The sequence below is a fragment of the Bison bison genome, unplaced genomic scaffold (genome assembly GCF_000754665.1).
Source record: "Bison bison bison isolate TAMUID 2011002044 unplaced genomic scaffold, Bison_UMD1.0 scf7180017864304, whole genome shotgun sequence".
In the NCBI taxonomy this organism is placed as follows: Eukaryota; Metazoa; Chordata; class Mammalia; order Artiodactyla; family Bovidae; genus Bison; species Bison bison.
Genome location: NW_011494876.1, coordinates 5,913,595 through 5,931,585, shown reverse-complemented (window position 1 = coordinate 5,931,585; position 17,991 = coordinate 5,913,595).

Below are 17,991 nucleotides of genomic sequence, written 5' to 3'. Positions count from 1 at the left end.
GAAATAAAACCAAAAAAAAAAAAAAAGGAACCTAACTAGATTTAAAAGCTTTTGCAGAGTAAAACCATTGACAAAATTGGGGGAAAAAAAAAAAAAAGGAAGAACAGAAGTTTGGAAGGGAGGATGGTGCTGCAGCTGCTTCCAGAATGGGGAACAAGAGAGAGATCAAGCCCTGAGCCTTTGGAGTAGAAGCACTGACTCTAAGACCCTAGACAGCCAGAGAACTAACACTAGGGAGTATCAGATAGCGAGAACTCACACAAAGGAAACCACTTGAATACAAGACCTTGTATCACCCAAGCACCAGTAGCACCCTGTGCAGGACGCCGCATCTGAACAACAAACAAAACAAAAATACAAATCTAATCATCAGGACACAGGATTACCACCTCACTCAGTCTTTCCTATCACAGGAAAAAGAAACAAACAAAAACTCAGCACAAATCTCACCCAGTATGAAGCTTACACAAACCACTGGACCAATCTTGGGAGGGCAGAAACCAAAAGGAAGAAAGAATTCAACCTTCTTCAAAAAAGAATTCAACATTCCCTAAAGCCAGGAAAAGGAGACCTCAAAAACAATAAGTTTAAAAAAAAAAAAAAAGAAACATGAAAAGGCAGAGAAATACTACACAAATGAAGGAACAAACTAGAAACACCGAAGTCCAAATAAGTGAAGAGGAAATAGGCAAACTACCTGAAAAAGAATTCAGAATAATGATAGCAAAAATGATCAAAAATCTTGAAAACAAAATGGAAAAAATGCAAGAATCATTTAACAAAGACCTAGAAGAATTAAAGAATAAATGTACAGAGACAAACAATACAATTACTGAAGTTAAAAATACTCTAGAAAGAATCAATAGCAGAATATCTGCAGCAGAAGAATGAATCAGTGAGCTGAAAGATAAAATGGTGAAAATAACTTCTGAAGAGCAGAATAAAGTAAAAAGAATGAAAAGAACTGAGGACAGTCTCAGAGACCTCTGGGACAATATCAAACACACCAACATTTGAATTATCTGGGTCCCAGAAGAACAGAAAATGAAAGGTATGAGAAAATTTTTGAAGAACTCATAGTTGAAAATTTCCCCAACATGGAAAAGGAAATAGTCATTCAACTCCAAGAGTCACAAAGAGTCCCATACAGGATAAACCCAAGGAGAAACATGCCAAGACACATAGTAATCAAACTAACAAAGACTAAATACAAAGAAAGAATATTAAAAGCAGCAAGGGAGAAGCAACGAGTAACATACAAGGGAAACCCCAGATGCTTAACAGCTGATCTTTCAGCAGAAACTCTGCAGGCCGGAAGGGAATCTCAGTATATATTTAAAGTACTGAAAGGGAAAAATCTACAACTAAGATTATGGCACCCAGCAAGGATCTCATTCAAAATTGATGGAGAAATAAAAAGCTTTTCAGACAAGCAAAAGTTAAGAGGATTCAGTACCGCCAAAGCAGCTTTAAAACACGTTAAAGGTACTTATATAGTCAAGAAATACAAGAGAAGATAAAAGATCTACAAAATCAACCACAAACAATTAAGAAAATGGTAATAGGAACATATATATCAATAATTACTCTAAGTGAAAATGGATTAAATGCTCCAACCAAAAGACACAGACTGGCTGAATGTATACAAAAATAAGACCCATATATATGCTGTCTGCAAGAAACCCACTTCAGACTTAAAGACATGTACAGACTGAAAGTGAGAGGATGGAAAAATATATTCCATGCAAATGGGAAGCAAAAGAAAGCTGGAGTAGCAAAATCACATCAGACAACATAGACCTTAAAATAAAGAAGATTATAAGAGATAAGGAAGGACACTACATAATGATCAAGGGATCAATCCAAGAGGAAGATATAACAATTGTAAATATCTATGCACCCAACATAGGAGCACCTCAATACATAAGACAAACTATAACAAACATAAAAGGATAAATTGACAGTAACACAATAACAGTAGGACATTTTAACACCCCACTCACACCAATGGACAAATCATCAAAACAGAAAATTAATAAGGAAACACAAGTCTTAAATGATATATTAGATGAGACGAATTTCAATGATATCGTCAGGACATTCCATCCAAATGCTGAAGAATACACCATCGTCTCAAGTGCACATGGAACATTCTCCAGGATAGACCACATCTTGGGTCACAAATCAAACCTCAGTAAATTCAAGAAAACTGAAATCGTATCAAGCATCTTCTCTAACCACAATGCTATGAGACTAGATATCAATAACAAGAAAAAAAAGTAACAAATACAAACACATGGAGATTAAACAACATGCTTCTAAATAACCAACAGGTTACTGAAGAAATAAAAAAATCAAAAATCCTCAACAAAATTTTAGCAAACAGAATTCAGCAACATGTCAAAAAGCTCCTACACCATGATCAAGTTGGGTTTATTCCAGGAATGCAAGTAGTCTTCAATATACGCAAATCAAGCAATCTGATACACCATATTAACAAACTGAAAAATAAAAACTGTATGATAATCTCAATAGATGCAGAAAAAGCCTTTTAAAAAATTCAGCACCCATTTATGATTAAAACTCTTCAAAAAATGGGCATAGAAGGAACCTACCACAACATAGTAAAGGCCATATATGATAAGCCTACAACAAACATTATTTTCAATGGTTAAAAACTGAAAGCATTCTGCTTAATATCAGGAACAAGACAAGGGTGTCCACTTTCATCACTATTATTCAACATACATCTGGAAGTCCTAGTTACAATAATCAGAGAAGAAGAAGAAATAAAAGGAATCCAGATAGGAAAAGAAGAAGTAAAGCTCTCACTGTTTGCAGATGACATGATGCTGTACATAGAAAATTCTAGACACCGTATCAGAAAATTACTAGAGCTAATCAGTGAGTTTTGCAAAGTTGCAGGATACAAAACCAATACACAGAAATCACTTTCATTTATATATACTAAGAATGAAAAGTCAGAAAGAGAAATTAAGGAATCAATCCCATTTACCATGGCAACAAAAAGAATTAAATATCTAGGAATAAACTTACCTAATGAGACAAAAGAACTGTACACAGAAAATTATAAGACACTAATAAAAGAAATCAAAGATGACATAAACAGATGGAGAGATATTCCACGTTCCTGGGTAGGAAGAATCAATACTGTGAAAATGACTATACTACCAAATGCAATCTGGAGATTCAATGGGATCCCTATCAAATTACCAGTGCCATTTTTCACAGAACTAGAATAAAAAATTTCACAAGTCATATGGAAACACAAAAGACCCCGAATAGCCAAAGCAGTCTTGAGAAAGAAGAATGGAGCTGGAGGAATCAACCTTCCTGACTTCAGATTCTACTACAAAACTATGGTCATCAAGACAGTATGGTACTGGCACAAAAACAGAAATATAGACCAATGGAACAAGGCAGAAAACCCAGAAATAAACCCATGCACCTATGGGTACCTTATTTTTGACAAAGGAGGCAAGAATATACAATGGGGCAAAGACAGCCTTTCAGTAAATGCTGCTGGAAAAACTGGATAGCTACATGTGAAAGAATGAAATTAGAACACTTCCTAACACCAAACACAAAGATAAATTCAAAATGGATTAAAGACCTAAATGTAAGACCAGAAACTATAAAACTCTTAGAGGAAAACATAGGGGGAACCCTCGATGACATAAATCAAAGCAAGATCCTTTACGACCCACCTCCTACAGTAACGGAAATAAAAACAGAAGTAAACAAGTGGGACCTGATTAAACTTAATAGCTTTTGCACAGCAAAGGAAACTATAAGCAAGGTGAAAAGACAATCTGCAGAATGGGAAAAAATAATAGCAGATGAAACAACTGACAAAGGATTAATTTCCAAAATATACAAGCAGCTCATACAACTCAGTACCAGAAAAACAAACAACCCAATCAAAAAATGGGAAAAAGATCTAAACAGACATTTCTCCAAAGAAGACAGATGGCTAACAAACACATGAAAATATGCTCAACATTGTTCATTAGTAGAGAAATGCAAATCAAAACTACAATGAGATATCACCTCACACCGGTCAGAATGGCCATCATCAAAAAGTCTACAAACAATAAATGCTGGAAAGGGTGTGGAGAAAAGGGAATGCTCTTGCACTGTTGGTGGGAACATAAATTGATACAGCCACTATGGAAGACAATACGGAGATTCCTTAAAACACTAGGAATAAAACCACCATATGACCCCACAATCCCACTCCTAGGCATATACCCTGAGGAAACCAAAATTGAAAGAGACACATGTATCCCATTGTTCATTACAGCACTATTTACAATAGCTAGAACATGGAAGCAACCTAGATGTCCATCAACAGATGACTGGATAAAGCTGTGGTACATATACACAATGGAATATTATTCAGCCATAAAAAGGAATACATTTGAGTCAGTTCTGATGAGGTGGATGAACCTAGAACCTATTATACAGAGTTAAGTAAGTCAGAAGTGAAAGTGAAGTCACTCAGTCATGTCCGACTCTTTGCGACCCCATGGACTGTAGCCTACCAGGCTCCTCCATCCATGGGATTTTCCAGGCAAGAATACTGGAGTGGGTTACCATTTAAGTCAGAAAGAGAAAGATAAATATCATATTCTAACGCACATATATGGGATCTAGAAAATCGTGCTGAAGAATTTATTTACAGGGCAGCAATGGAGAAACAGACATAGAGAACAGACTTATGGACGTGGGGAGAGGGGAGGAGAGGGTGAGATGTTAAAAAAAAAAAAAGCAGATGAAAGAAAGCCTACTCCAAGGGAGAAAATATTTGCTAATGATTGGACTGATAAAGGGTTAATATCCAAATAACATTTTTTAAATTTTGTCTTTATTATTTGGCTCTTTCTGCATTGCTTCTGTTTATTATGTTGCTCTTTTCTTAAATCTGATGTTCAATTTCTTTATCTTATGGAATAAATATGTTCCCCCTCAAATCTGTATGTTGAAACTTAACCCCCAACGTGATGATATTTGGAAGTGGGAATTTCGGGAGGTGACTAGGTCATAAGAGTGGAGCCTCATGAGTGGAATTACTGTCCTTATAAAAGAGACAGCAGACAGTTCTCTAGTCCTTTCCTCCATGTGAGGACACAAGAAAACTACCTCTGTGAACCAGGAAGTGGGCCCTCACCTCCACAATTGTGGGAAATAAATGTTCCCTGTTTATGCGACCTAGTCTGTGGTATTTTGTCATAGCAGCCTGAACAGACTAAGACACTTCCTCTTTTGTTACCGCTTGTTACTTGGGTGTTAAGGCTCTAGATTTTCTTCTAAGCACAGGTTCAACTGTAGCCTATAAATTTATGTGTTACATTTTCATTATCAATGGTGTCCAGATATATTTCAAGTTGGGTTTTAATGTTTCTTTTAATTAAGAGTTGCTTATCAAAGCATTTTAAATGTTCAGAATGCAAAATTTTGATAACAAATTTAGGTGATGAGGACTTCATTATTTCAACCTTTTTGCAATTCTCTGTGATGTCTTTGTAACCTATAAAGTCCATGAACTACAACTTTTCCAAAAGCCCATGAAAAGAAGAATATTCTCTATTATCAGGGTCTAAGCTTAAATATAACTTTCTATTTCATCATTGTCAATTATTTTAATCAGATTATTTTTTATCTACTTGATTTTCCATAGATTCAGAGTTAAAAATGCTCCACTAATTGGTTTCTGTTTATTTCTCCTTGCATTTATATAGCTTGTACATTGTGTATTATATTACTCTATCATTTGATGTATCCTGAACCCCATACTTTAGAGGCGCCTCCATATCTCTACCAAAAATGACAAGAAAACACATCAGACCTCTGTTACACGGGATTTGATGCTTGGCTCTTGTACAGTAAAACTAGTAATTTTTATTCTCGTGTTTAACATGGTTTAATGCTCTGGGAAAGTGCTTCTTGACCTCTCTTGCTCAATGTCACTGAAGAAAAGGTGACTGAATCTAAATGTCGAGAAGAGTTGCGAGTTGTTGGGCAGGGCAACTGCCAGACTGCAGGCCACAGACAAGCATACTGCTAGGTGGTGTGGGTATGATCCAAATGGGCTCAAATGAGAGAAAGACAAATTAATTTGCTAGGTCTTTCCTCTCAGAAAGCATGAGTGCAACCAATTCTTGCATTAAAAAGAACTCAGTTTCCAGTAGTGCTGCACATCTTTCTTCTTTTATCAGAATCTTCCAGTGCCATTTCATAGTTTCAGAGGTCTCACAAATTTCAGCAGACATAGTGGTTTATGCACATTTTGCAATATTAAATAATGTAAACTTTTTGAAACTTGAATATATGAAGGTCACAACATGAGATGCATGAAATTTGATATCAGTTCTTTACATTGATATTAGATAATAGATTGCAACTAGAAAGACACTGGACATAAAACTGAAAATTATTGTTTTATAAAACTAGCGAGATTGAATTAAAATGTTAAAATATGGTGAAAAATTAAAATCTGGCATATTTAAAGTGACTTAAAATATTTATATTAATGTACTCTACGTTTTGCCTTTTAATTCTAACAAGTAATTCTGAATATTTTACAAGAAATGTAACTTCTTAAAAACATTCAAAAAAGAACCTTTCTCATTTGTTTATAATTAATTTATACGCTTAATGAAAATAAATTCAAATTTTACACTCTGTAAGTACAGATGCAGTTTAGTTTTTAATTCTTTAGCTCAGAAGTTGGTACATTTTTCTGTAAAGGACTGGATAGTAAACATTTTGGACTGTTGCAGTTGTTCCTTTCTGCATAGTCCCCATGTTAGAAGAATTCCAATGAAAGCACCTACTTTTTAAGTTCCTAGAGGTGTGGTTGTTCAGAATCCCCAAGGATAAAAATTAACTTTCTTATGGGACTGGGACCTTAATTAACCTCACTCAGTCACACCATGAGAGCTGGTACAGCGGAAATTATGGAATTTTCTTAGGAACTGAAGCTTCCAAAAATATACATGTAGCTTAAGCTGGGAGAAAAGTAGATAAAAAGAATAAAATTTATTTTTTGTATTCATTAATAAGTGCTGTTGTGCCTGAAAATCATCAATCACACAACAGGCTGGGTGTTTCTGTTTTGTTTTCCTTTTTGTCATTTATTGTATTATTTATATTTCAAAAAGAGCTAAAAAATATCTTCTTTATTTTTATAGCACAAAAGGTGCTATAGATTACTGCAATAGCTTTTTAATTGTCCTCCCCACATGTATTCTTGCCCCTCACTCCAATCTATTTTCCACACAGTAGTCATATTTTAAAACCAGAAGTTGGAAACTATTACTCCTCTTCTTAAAACTCTTTAGTTGTTTTCCATTACACTCAGGATAAAAGAGCATACGATGCCCTCTAAAATCTTGCTCCTCCCCCAATTCCAGCTTCATGCTTTATAGTTTAATGACTCTCTTGCACTCCTCGGCTGCTAGTCGCACACAAGGTAACACGGCAGAAAATGGGGATACTGAATGCAGGTTAGGTAAGAAGCTTCTGGTGACAAACTGCCCTAAGCTGGCTTCCACAACAATGGCCTGAGTGAAAGGTGAGACAAAAGGATATGAGGTGGGCCTCGAGAAGTGTACAGCACATTAACTAGGTTCCTCAGATCTTTGGAGAACATGGCTAATCTGCCCTACTCCTGTGTAAATGCCCTACCAGGAATTTTCATGGAGCTATAGCTGTCCTTTGCACTGCTCCTCTCAGATATCTTGGACCGTCTGCCCGATAAGCATTTTCAGTCAGGTCATGTGGCCCTACAGATCAAGATTAGCTGAAAGAAAAAGGATAATTAAATTATCAATCTCGTGGCAGAATCAAAATCTATATATTTTTCTTAGTCACTGGCATTGATGACGTTATTTCATCCTTTGGTGATGATCAGATGTGGAATATTTCATTTAAAAATTCAGATACTGTCTATAATGAGAGCAATGATGAACTCTATTAGGCTCTCTAAACTAGTGTTGATTATAATATGTGTGTATTGCAAAGCGGTCCCTGAACACCATTTTTAATGGCAATCAGTGACTCCTTCCCCCAACAAATTAAACAAAAATGATAAGTTCCCACACAGAAGCAAATCTGCAAGATAGCACATTTCCTTCAATTCTCACAGTCATTAAGAAGTATTGTTCATGACAGTTAGAAACATATAATATTCAACCTTCCTGTTTAACAGAGCCCAGCAAGGACTCAAATGCACACTTCATTATTGTCATTATGGAAGAATTTCTGCCAACAAGTTACAGTCAGGTTATTATCATTCAATCATGTTGTTAATAGGAATAATTTCATGGTAATTGGCATGTTCTAGACAAGAGAAGAACATAAATAGCTGCTAGAATCATTAATGATTTGTGCTGACTTTCATGGTAAAAACGACAGTATATTAGTTTACCAGATGCTGGATCAAGCCATGGGCCATTAACAGGAGGGTGTTCTCGGAATGCTTTCAGAACAAATACCAGCTGGTTTATTTTCAGCTTGCAGACATAATCACATGCATCCCCTATCAGATCCACCACAATCCTGTCAGATACATCATAAATTAAAGGCTCAGGGGCTCATTATGGGCTCTTATCCTTAAAAGCAACACATTGTCCTGCCGAGTCGGAAAATATTAAATGAGCATTTAAAGAAACTGCAAAATGCACTGCCTTGAAAAAATAAGATACCCCTTAAAACTATTTACGGTACTCAAGTATTCAAAATGTCCTTCATTGTCAAATTTGCATCAATCTATATAAACAAACAAATTCCTGTCCTGTCAGGAAGTCTTTCAGGCTGAGTCTCTTAGGAATGGGGTATGGGTTTAATAAACTTAATATGCTGCATTCAGAAGAACAGAGGCACTGGCATCAAGAAAAAACAACCAAAAAACCTCACTCCAGGAAATTTAATGTACACTACATTAGTAACCAGAACGACTCATATCTGCTGCACAAATATATTTATATTGAGAAAAAAAAAAAACAAAACACAAAAACCTCCCATCTTTCCTGAATCTTCAGAATGAATTTTAGTAAAGCTTATTTAAATTCCCTTTCTGTCTTGCCTTTGTACATGGCTCCTCTCCCAATACCAAGCAAACCTACTGGAAGACAAAGGGATGTTTGCAAAACAAATCCAAAATAGATAATTTTTTTTTTTAATGGAAGAGTTCCTGTTTTCAACTGTTGATTTTCAACTGACAGTCGCCATTTCTCAGGATCAGATTATCCACCTGGAAAGTGTAAGAAAACATATCTTCCAATTAGCACTTATTGGGCAAAATGCTGAGTTTCAAAACCGTGATTGGTGGGATGGCTCCTCAGTGTGTAAAAGCGCCATAGTAGGGCGAACTAGGACTGCTGCTGCCCCGTATTCTATTACCACGAGTGTGCGACACGATTTCTGTAATTATCGCCTATATGTACAGTAGTTGTTAATTAGCCAGCCGCTGCCAAAGACAGGATGGCATTCTTACATCGTGATTAGGGGTTTTGTGAGCATTTTGGGGTGGGGGACACTTTCTCACTGAAGACTCTTCCGCCTCATTCACGCTCATTCAGCTCTTTCTCGGGGAAGTTAAAAGCTGCAGTGATAATCCCCTAAGTATGACTTGGAAGAGTATAAAAAGGAGCAGTGTATAAGCGATGGGATGAGGAAGCCTTTTATGTGGAAAGTCACTGAATGGGTGGCTGAGGACAGCGCCAGTGGGGAAAGAGAGGGGCAGGGGACTCGCCTTCCTACGGTGGTGAGAGAAGCCAGTATAACCAGAGCAGCTCCAATCCCTTTCATCATCAGATCATGCTGTTCCTGCCCCTTGTCTCACCTTGTTTCTCAGGGCCAGCCAACTCCTCACTGCCATTTTGCTCCCAGAGCTGGAAGAGGGGAGCAAGGCGGATTTTTGGTAGGGACCCAGTTTCTCGCTGAATGCCAACTCAGCCAGCTGGCACCGAACAGGCCATGCCTTCTTCAGAGGGGGTCAGCAAAACCCAAATTAGCATGCTCCATTTTAAAAACTTGCTTTTATTTAAAGACTAATTCATGACAAACAGTGGCTCCCCCACTGAGGTCTGGCGCCCCGGGGAGCTGGCACCCAACCAAACACATGCAACTAATTGCCACCCTTGGATGACACGCAACTAACAAGCTCCATTTTGAGGCTGTAGATTCACTAAGAATGTGACCCCGGAAGGCAGCAGATGCAGAAAAGCTCCTTTCATAAAACCTGTCCTAGTCTAACCATGGCAGAAAAGCGCCTGAAAAACACTTTTGTTTCCCTGTACTGAGGATTTATCTCCACGAATGACTGCAAACGTGGCCGACTTAGAGGAAGGGGACCAAGCATGCTGGCATCCCCATCGTGTCACTTGAGGCAGGGGCTCAGCCCCTCTCTTTGCTCAAGGATATAGGAGAAGTTACCCACTGTCTCTAAGCTCTGTGTTTTCTCCCATTTGTAAATGGAATGGATATCCAGTACTTCACCACCACCCCTCCTATACTTTCCTTTAGATCCTCAGACCTCCTGTATATAAGCCAGAACTCTGCAGCCAGTATGTCTAGGTTCAAATCCCAGCTCTACCACTGCCTACTAACTGGCAAGTAATGTAACCCACCCATGCCTCAGTTTCCCCATCTATAAACTGGGATAATACTAGAACCTCTGGAGAAGGGAATGGCAACCCACTCCAGTATTCTTGCCTGGAGAATCCCGTGGACAGAGGAGCCTGGCAGACTGCAGTCCATGGGGCCACACAGAGTTGGACACAACTGAGCAACTACCTAGAGCCTATTTTGTAGGTTTATTAGGAGTGTGGAGGAGTTAATGCAACCATGAGTGAAGGACAGTGTGTGGTACATCATCAGTCCTTTATGAAGGACGCCCTCTGAGTCTGAGATAGCTCAGCCTTACAGAGGGAAATTTCCCTTGGCGTAGTCTACATTTCAAAGTGCACGTCTCCTCCATAAATTTCCCAGGATTACACCTCTAAGCCTTTGCTCACTACTCCTTCCTCTCTTCAGCTGTCCTTCCCACATTGGTCAACCCTACCTGACCAAATTCCATCTATCTTCCAAAGCCCTTCTTCAGTTTTCACCTCCACCAGGAGTCTTCCATGCTGTTCAGTGGTGATGAATCCCTTCACTCTTGGCACACCCCCCATGGCATTTCCACAAATAAATGAGTATTTTGTGTGCCTGTTATGTTCCCTCTTCTACTCTGACAGCTCCTTCAGATCACAATCTATGAGTAATTGACACATCAATGGCACCCCACTCCAGTACTCTTGCCTGGAAAATTCCATGGATGGAAGAGCCTCGTAGGCTGCAGTCTATGGGGTCTCGAAGAGTCGGATACAACTGAGCGACTTCACTTTCACTTTTCACTTTCATGCATTGGAGAAGGAAATGGCAACCTACCCCAGTGTTCTTGCCTGGAGAATCCCAGGGACGGGGGAGCCACCAGGCTGCCAGTGGGCTGCCGTCTTTGGGGTCGCACAGAGTCAGACACGACTGAAGCGACTTAGCAGCAGCAGCAGCAGGTAATCAGTGAACATTTGGTGAATAAGTAGATGTCTATGTAAAAAGTTAGCTCTGCATAAATGAATAGCTTTACACCGTGGTTATGCTTGGGCTTCCATGATAGCTGAGCTGGTAAAGAATCCACCCACAATGCAGGAGACCCTGGTTCAATTCCTGGGTCGGGCAGATCTGCTAGAGAAGGGATAGGCTATCCACTCCAGTATTCTTGGGCTTCCGTTGTGGCTCAGCTGGTAAAGAAGCTGCCTGCAACGCAGGAGAACTGGGTTTGATTCCTGGGTTGGGAAGATCCCCTGGAGAAGGGAAAGGCTACCCACTCCAGTATTCTGGCCTGGAGAATTCCATGGACTATGTAATTCATGAGGTTGCAAAGACTCGGACACAATTGACTTTCCCTTTCACTTTCACATGGTTATGCTGAAAGCTGTAAAAGTGAAAAAGTTGCTCAGTCATGTCCAACTCTTTGGGACTCCATGGACTATAGCCTGCCAGGCTCCTCTGTCCATGGCATTTTCTAGCAAGAATACTGGAGTGGGTTGCCATTTCCTCCTCCAGGGGATCTTCCTGACTAGGGGATCAAACCTCATCTCTTGTGTCTCCTGAATTGCAGGTGAATTCTTTGCCATCTGAATGCTTGGGGAAGCTTCACTCCTTCTAGGATATAATTTACCCAAATCCTATCTTTCTGAATACAGACACAGAGTTCTATGGAGCCCTGGAAATCCCAACCAGGTTCTTGTGCCAGCATTACTTTCTTAGGCATTTTCTCATTTGAACGCTGTTACCAGCACAACACATATAGTTTGACTTTCTCACATTGTTTCAAATCACTAATTCCCAATTAGGCAGATCCCTCACATCAAATCTGTAAGCGAATGATTCCCATGGCATTTGTTCATATCCCTCTCTAAAGACACTGAATACTTTTCACCTCATAGAATAATGATTTATAGACATATGTGTCTCTCTTGCCAGATATTTGAACTTCTTAAAGTTAGAACTGTGTTAAATCCATTGTTTCTTCCTAACCAGTGCCTAGCAGGATGCGTCACACAGCAGTCACAGTGGGAGGCGCCTAAGTTCACATAGACTTCTGGGGAGTGTAACAGCAACTCTCAGCTAAGCAGCAGAAGCAACACATCACAAGGCTTCTGACTCCATTAGAGGGGAAGTCAGCACCTTAGAGAGATCAGATCTCCCTCTGCATTTTTAATCCAGAGCTTCTAGTCAGTTGACCCCGAAACACCCCACACCTCCGCCTTGACTTACCAATTTGTCTAAAATAATCGAGAGGAAAATGAGAGGCTATTAGCTCCACTTCCATTCTCTAGTCAATCATCATTCTAAATTATTAATCAGTTGAAGTATTGCCAAGAAATTTTCAGGCCCCTTTCCAAAAGTATAGTCATTTTTCAAGTGAACAATTAGCCATTTTATTCATTTATAAGTCACAGAATTTATAAAAAACCAGATTATTTTCCTTCTTCTATTTATTTATTTATTTTTCTTTTGGACCCTGGGGGAAGGTAGGAGAGATACAGGTGAAGCTTGAATACAGCTTCCTTTCATTCACTCATTTATTGACTTGGTATTATAGAATCTAAGTTTATAAATGACATTCTAAAGTATTTCCTGACCATAAGTATTTGTAACATTGTCTCAATACTATGACACTCCTGATTGATCATGGTTGGCAAGGACAGAGTGATCAATTGTCACCATCCTTTCTTCCCCATGATTGATTCAGTAAAATCATAAAAAGCCATAATTCCTGGTTTCTTTGAGCTTATATTCTGAGGACAGAGACAATCAAAAAGGAACATTAACCAAAATATAAATAAAACAGTAGTGGCAACTTGTACAAAAGAAACATCTTATGAAATGATGTACATTCTTATGAGAAGATGTACCTTAAGTAAGATGTCAGTAGCCTGACTCATAATCCATGGATCAGAAGAATTCTGAAACTGGGGACTTAAGATGTAATCAAATCCAAGGTATGAAAGTGGCTGGAGAATTTAAAAAGACATTTAGCTCTAGGTAACAACTGACCTCAGAGACTCCAAATTTCTAGGACATCTACTTCTCTGTCTCTTATTTTAGTTATGTGTTGTTTTATTACTATTATCACAATTTCTTGGGGGTAATTTTCTGAGTAAGACCCATACTGTGCAATTTGCCTTGTCAATCTCATTTGATGCTCATTAACAATCCCAACTTTCCTGTAAGTGATGTACTATATGTTTAAAGGGAGTCCGATATGTAGCTAAAACTGTTTTTTCTTCTTTTACCTTTTTGGACTTTTTTTCCCCCTAGAGTGAAGGTGAGCAACAATGATTAGTTTCAACTGTATCTTCAGAAGGTTGCTTATGCATATTTTGATAGCCTTGTCAATGAGAATGGATTCCAGGACAATTAACTATCCTTTAATTTTTAAGTATATACTCTGGGGTACAAGACCTTCCTAGGTCCCAGGAACTTTTTCTTTAAGAGGCTGAACACCATGTTATATAAGATAAACAATTGTTGGGTATAAAATTTTTGAGAAGGTTTTTATATTTTTGCATTTGAAATTATTTGGTTATGTATAATTTGGTTTATAAAATATTAAAATTGGCTAAAATTTCTCAACAATCATCATGCAATTCAGACATTCTTAAGTGAGAAAAGCTAACTCATAAAATGTCTCTAAACATAGACTGTTTAAAATTACTAAATTTAGTAATTAATAGCAATAGCATAATGTTCTATTTTGTTGACATTTCAATAAATATCTAATTGTTCTGACTCTACAATTTCTCTATACTTCAAAACTAAAATCATTTTATTTTCCTTTTAGTTCTCAATATTTTTCTAGGCCCTTGAAAAATGCATTGGCCCTAATCATTAACCTCAGTATCTAAATGTTAAAGAAGCTATGAAGTGTCTGTGCATTCCTGCATCTAACATGGTACTAGATGGTGATGGTGATGGTGTGGGAGGTTACCCCTCCTACCACCAAAAAGGCTAATGCTATTATAACATGAGCAATCCCAGTTAGCCTAAATGGGTGTACCAAAATTCCTGTGTTTTTTTTTTTCAAAGCCTACCCTGATTTTACTGTGATTTATGCACTTTCCTCTGAAGTTCCACTCATCTTCACTTTCAAAGATCATCTTGCTTTTGGAAAATTCTCATATCTTAGTACATAAGAATCACCTAGGACCTCTGGTTAAAAATGGAGATTCCTAGGTCCTGACTCCAAAGAATCTCATTGCATAGATATAAGTGGAGTTCAGAAACCACAGTTTTTAACTCTCTGAAACCATGCAGGGTTTATTGGTTGCTAAGCCACTGGTTGATGCCTTGTGGTTGATGATAAGACCTGCTGAATCAGACGAATTGAAATGCTGGACAAGTCGAGTCAATTTAGGTCTGTCTGTCTCAGCCCTGGCTCCTATTAGAATAACCTGTAAGTGTGTTAGTCATTCAGTCATGTCTGCCTCTTTGTGACCCCATGGACTGTAGCCCACCAGCTCCTCTGTCCTTAGAATTCTCCAGGCAAGAATACTGGAGTGGGTTACCATTGCCTTCTCCAGGAGACCTTCCAGACCCAGGATTGAACCTGGGTCTTCAGCACTGCAGGCAGATTCTTTACCAAGTGAGCCACTAGGGAAGCCTGGGGAGCTTCTAAAAACAGTTAGCCACTCCCTCCCCCACAAGGATTCTGATTTATTTGATCTGGGGCGGAGCTTGTTGTTGTTTAGTCACTAAGTTGAGTCCGACTCTTTGAGACCCCATGGACTGCAGCACACAAGTTTTCCCTGTCCTTCACTATCTTCCCCCAGTTTGCTCAAACTCATGTCCATTGAGTCAGTGATGCCATCCAACCATCTCATCCTCTGCCACCCTTTTCTCCTCTTGCCCTCAATCTTTCCCAGTATCAGGGTCTTTTCCAGTGAATCAGCTCTTCATATCAGGTGGCAGAAATATTGGTACTTCAGTTTCAACATCAGTCTTTTCAACGAATATTCAGGGTTGAGCTTGGGCACTGGTATTTTTTAGAGCTACCATACAACAAATCAAACAGCCTAATTATCATAGGCTATGAGAGCCTAAGGGTGTCAGCTCTCAAAAGGGATTAACTCACCCACTGAGGTGATGATAAGGCCTAAATCTCCTAAAATGAAAATACCACAGCAGAGATTTAGCAAAGCTAAAACCCATCTTCCATTCCCAGTTTGTTTCAACCCCAACACACCGAAGTTGGCCTTACAGCTGCAGCACAAAAAATTGAGCCCTTTACTTGGGTTTTCATCTGCTGGCAGAATGATTTAGTAGCTCTATTATAAAAGCAACTCCATTATAATTACAGTGTTTGAATTATAAACAAAACCAAAAAAGATGCAGAAGGAACAATCCTTTAATCAAAACTGTAAAACAGAACAATTTCTGGCTGCACTTAAAAGCAAACTCCGAAATATTAAGAGTAAGCTCTCCATTTTTTTGATTCCTGCCTCTTTACTGTAAGAGCAACACTACATATTTTTTTTTGATTAACCAGTTTGCCAACCTGAAGAAACTCACAGTGCGTGATTTAATGAGCATATACTGTATGCATGGTGATTGGCAGGCTGACAGTTGGTTCCTTTCAAACTGACAAGAGAGCACCACACATTAGTAAAAAGGTTTGGGGGTCTCTTTTCATTAAATAAGCTTTACAGTTAAAAAACATTCCAACTGTATTGGCAAAGCGGTCATTATTGGTCCCAGGGTGACCTTACTCTCTGTCACTCTCCAAGTCCTCAAATCTTGAAGCAATTATTTTTTAAGATACAAAATATAGATATTTAGATGCTGGCAGGGGTCTATGGAGCCTTCTGAGTCATGACTCCATTGGTGATTTCATATCACATGAATTCTAATGCACTATGTGCCAGTTCTTCACAACGACTGCTTTATACATTGGAATATTTCTTGGGAATAATACCAATACTGTTAAACTCATTCAATATTTTAGAAGCAGTATATGCATGCTGTCACTTCAATCATGTCCAACTCTTTGTGACCCTACAGACTATAGCCTGCTGGGCTCCTCTGTCCATGGGATTCTACAGGCAAGAATACTGAAGTGGGTTGCACACCCTCCTCCAGGGGATGTTCCCGATCCAGGGATCTACCCCGCATCTCCTGTGTCTCCTGCATTGGCAGACAGGTTCTTTACCACTAGCACCACATGGGAAGACCTAGAAGCAGTATAATGTAGTAAAAATAAAACAGGCTTTGGCGATGTAGAGAAAGGGGTTCAAATTTTGACTTAAAACATTTATACAGTGCCTTGGTCAAGTGACATCACTTCCCTGAGGCTGTTTCCTAATTTACTAATTTATAACACCTACTTTGTACGTAGAAGACTGTAACATACTTCTCATGGTTATTGACCACATAGGGACACACATAAATAATAACTAGATAAGCCTCAGAAGTTCAGACTCTGGAGTTTTAAGTTAACTACAGTCAGATTCCTTAGATTTCTACCATGCATGTTTATTGGAGTTATATAAAGACAACAGTAAAATAATACTTATATACCAGTGTGGTCTCAATCATTCCTACCAAGATTATGAAAGGTAGACGTTATTACCCCAATTTTATAAAATCTCAAATACAGGAAGGGATCTTTAAGATCACATGAGAAATTTCTGAAATGTTTTAACTTTTCTGATCATATGAATTTGAAATTTCCTGTGTTTCCCTCTTTGCTCTCCCTGCCAGAAAACCCAGGTGTACATTTGTGTGCTTAGAGTATACTTACACTCCTCTTAGCAATAGTCACTGGTGGAATTCTTTCCTGATTTTATATTAATATACAATAATTATATATATATATATAATTAATCTTATTTTTAAATTTTCTATAAACCATCACAAATAAGGTAGCTATTTCTTAGCTGGCTAATAATGGAGCTAGTAATAACTTGGATGTGTGTCACTTGGTCCAGTCTAGGGACCCTCTCATATATGTATAGACATACAGATATCTACACTCTCCAGCTATGCTTTTGCTTGCACTTGTGTTGAGCTTTGATGCCACAATTTTATGAAACAGTCGCTACCCTAAAGTGATGAGCAACCTGTGTCTCTTAACTTACAACTGGATTATCCTCAAAAAATTTTAGACTCAAAAATACTCAAAGTAACCTCACTGGAACCTTATCAGGTATAAACACTCACTTATAATTATTATCTTAATGTAATGACCTATTTATTATTATCAAACACACCTTAACTCTGGTAATACTTTTTGCCTTAAAGTTTAATTTTTCTGATACTAATATAGACTTCTTCTGCTTTTACTATGGTGTACTTTTTTCCATCAATTTACTTTCAACTTAACTGTATCTTTATATTTAAAATTTATCTCAACAAAAAATA